Here is a 3,062-nt window from a genome sequence, read left to right as displayed (position 1 = left end):
GTAGGATCTTCATCAGAGTCTCTATCAGGTGACTCATCTTCAGATTCAATAACTTTAAGAGCTTTTGATGACTTCCCTTTAGATGGTAGAGCAATAGATTTACTCTTCTTGGCAGGCTCATGTTCATTAAGACTAATCTCATGAACTTTGAGAGAGCTGACAAGATCTTCAACACTTAAAGTGTTTAAATCTTGAGCTTCCTCAATAGGAGTAACCTTTGGTCTCCATCTAGTAGGAAAGCTTCTAAGTATCATGCTAACATGATCAGAAGCAACATAACTCTTCTTAAGTATTTGTAGTCCAGAGACAAAGGTTTGAAACCTTGAGTACATCTCCTCAATAGTTTCATCATCTTTCATCTTGAACAACTCATACTGATGTACAAGCATAAGAGCTTTTGCTTCCTTGACCTTCTTGCTGCCTTCATAGTTAGAACAGAGAGAAGCAAACATAGCTTTTAATTTGCAGTGGATTTGTCACTCATCTTCATGTACTCTGCTTTAGGTATATGATGAGTCATTAATTAGTCTATTTTATCGCATTATTTAGTTTAGTTTTATTAAAGATTTGATTTTATTTTATTGCAATTTATTTCCTTTTTGAATATTTTACTTCAAATTGCTTTTTATTATATTTTAGGAGCGAATATATGGTGGAAGGTGTCTTTGAGCAAAAGAAAGAGGACTGGAGCAAATACCGTACGAAAATACGAAGATACGGAACAAAAATATGTTCCCACCAAGTCAGAAGCTTGGCACGGCCAGTGCCAAAATATGGCACGGCCGTGCCACCTCCAGAAGCCACTTTTGCTGCTTTTCTTCAAGCCCAAGTTACCCTATTGCAGCTTTACTGTTTTGCCCTTTTAGTTGCTTAGTTTCTAAGTCGATTGTAAAGCTATAAATAGAGTAGCTCTCCACCATAAACATTCACCTTTACTTAGAATATTTTCAGTATTATTTCAATAAAAGTCTTTATTTTCCTTTTATTTCTTTCTCGCAATTTACTTTATTGCTTTCTCTCTTCTTCCCCCATGTCTACGATGAACATGAGTGAGTAGACTTTCTTTGTCTTGGGATTGTTGGATAAGTCTAATGACGTAATCCGGATCAAGCCAAGCCTTAAACCCTAATCTTATATAACCTTAATTTCTAATTTAGATTCACCGGTTTAACATGAATTAACCATTATCAAACTGTGGAAACGAAAGTGGAGGGTTTGATAATTGTTAATTCATTAAACGAAAGTGGAGTTTTGATATTCGAACAAGTGAATCTAAACAAGGATTGCGAAACATGAAAATAGTTTAGCAAACCTTGAGACATATAAAGTTTCGAGCTTCAAGGATTCCAAAGGCAATCACCCATGAAAATAGATGTGGTTGTTGGATGAACACACTCACTGAGACTGAAAGGAGATGTGATAGGCTAAAGAGAAACTTGTCTTTAGAAATTAAGACCAACGTAAGGTTATAAGTTTAAGGCTTGTTTGTTAAAAGATTCGTTATTACGATAAACCAATAATCCCAAGGCTCTTTTATTATTATTGTTATTTACCTTCAACAATCAAACCTCCTTTTACTAAACTTTCTTCTCCTCTATTCATTCTTTAAAGGTTAATTGAATTAAACAACTCCCTAGCGGAACGATACTCTTTTACTACTATTACTTCGATAGACCGTGCACTTGCGGTTTGGCCTATCAAGTTTTTGGCGCCGTTGCCGGGGGGTTAACTAATTTAATTAACTTTTCTTTAGTGATTAGATTTCTCTCTTCTTCTTCTTTTCTTTTTATTTTTAATTTTTCTGTTATCACTAACTTCTTGGGTTCTCAACCTTTTATGCGAAGAACAAGAAATCGAGCGGTATTCATACCCGAGATCGAAAGATTCTAACATAGAAGGAAGAGAGCGGCACAAAATAATACCGCCATGGCTAATCGCACTCTCAAGGAGTATGCAACGCCATCTACGGCTGAGCCACAAGCTATTATTGTGTACCCAACGGTTGAGGATGACAATTTTGAAATTAAGCCTGCCCTACTTAACTTGGTGCAGCAAAACCAATTTTCGGGATTCCCCACCGAGGATCCCAATCTTAACATCTCTGTTTTCCTACGAATTAGTGGAACCATGAAGGAGAACCAAGAGGCCGTAAGACTTCATCTCTTTCCCTTTTCCTTAAGGGATAGAGCTAGCGCTTGGTTCCATTCCCTCGAAGTCGGTTCCATTACTTCATGGGATCAAATGAGGCAAGCATTCCTTGCCCGATTCTTTCCCCCATCCTAAACTGCTAAACTTAGGGACCAAATTACTCGGTTCAATCAAAAAGATGGGGAATCTCTCTACGATGCGTGGGAGCGTTTCAAAGAAATGCTTAGACTTTGTCCCCACCATGGTCTAGAGAGTTGGCTCATAGTCCACACCTTTTATAATGGCTTATCTTATACCACTAAGATGTCTGTTGATGCAGCTGCAGGTGGAGCTCTAATGAACAAGAACTACATGGAGGCTTACGCCTTGATTGAAGACATGGCTCAAAATCATTACAAATGGACCGACGAGAGAGCCATCACTAGTTCTTCGACCTCCAAAAAGGAGGCAGGTATGTACGAAGTCTCTAACTATGACCACCTTGATTCTAAAATTGATGCATTAACGGAGAAATTTGAAAAATTCAACGTTAGTGCCATCAATTCTGCTTCTACTCCTTCTTCTTGTGAAATCTGTGGTATAACTGGTCATGTAGGTGTTGATTGCCAACTAGGTAGTGTTATTAATGGTGTTGAGCAAATGAATTATGCTCAATACAACCAAGGGATGAGACAAAATCAAAATTTTTATAAAAACCAAAACCCCTATGGACAAGTAGCACCACCCGGTTATGCAAACAACCAGAGATTCACTCAGAAATCTAATTTGGAAATTTTGTTGGAAAATTCTATTGCCAACCAAAATAAACAACTTCAAGAACTCAAAAACAAAACTGTATTTCTGAACAATTCTCTTTCCAAACTCAATACCAAGGTTGATTCTATCTCTACTCATTCTAAAATGCTTGAAACACA

At 37.3% G+C, this 3,062-nt stretch overlaps 1 non-coding gene across 1 annotated transcript; it reads right to left on the bottom strand.

Annotated features, from left to right (window-relative positions):
* Nucleotides 1-2,289: 2,289 nt before the first annotated feature.
* Nucleotides 2,290-2,396, bottom strand: LOC146914519 (small nucleolar RNA R71). Its single transcript, XR_015017060.1, has one exon. It is a non-coding gene; the product is annotated as a small nucleolar RNA R71 (small nucleolar RNA).
* Between the last annotated feature and the right edge of the window lie 666 nt (nucleotides 2,397-3,062).

The sequence above is a fragment of the Medicago sativa genome, chromosome 6, assembly GCF_051527215.1.
Source record: "Medicago sativa cultivar Bolivia chromosome 6, Bolivia_mono, whole genome shotgun sequence".
NCBI lineage: Eukaryota > Viridiplantae > Streptophyta > Magnoliopsida > Fabales > Fabaceae > Medicago > Medicago sativa.
The sequence above is the reverse complement of the archived record's forward strand: the minus strand, read 5'-3'. Positions and strand labels throughout refer to the sequence as shown.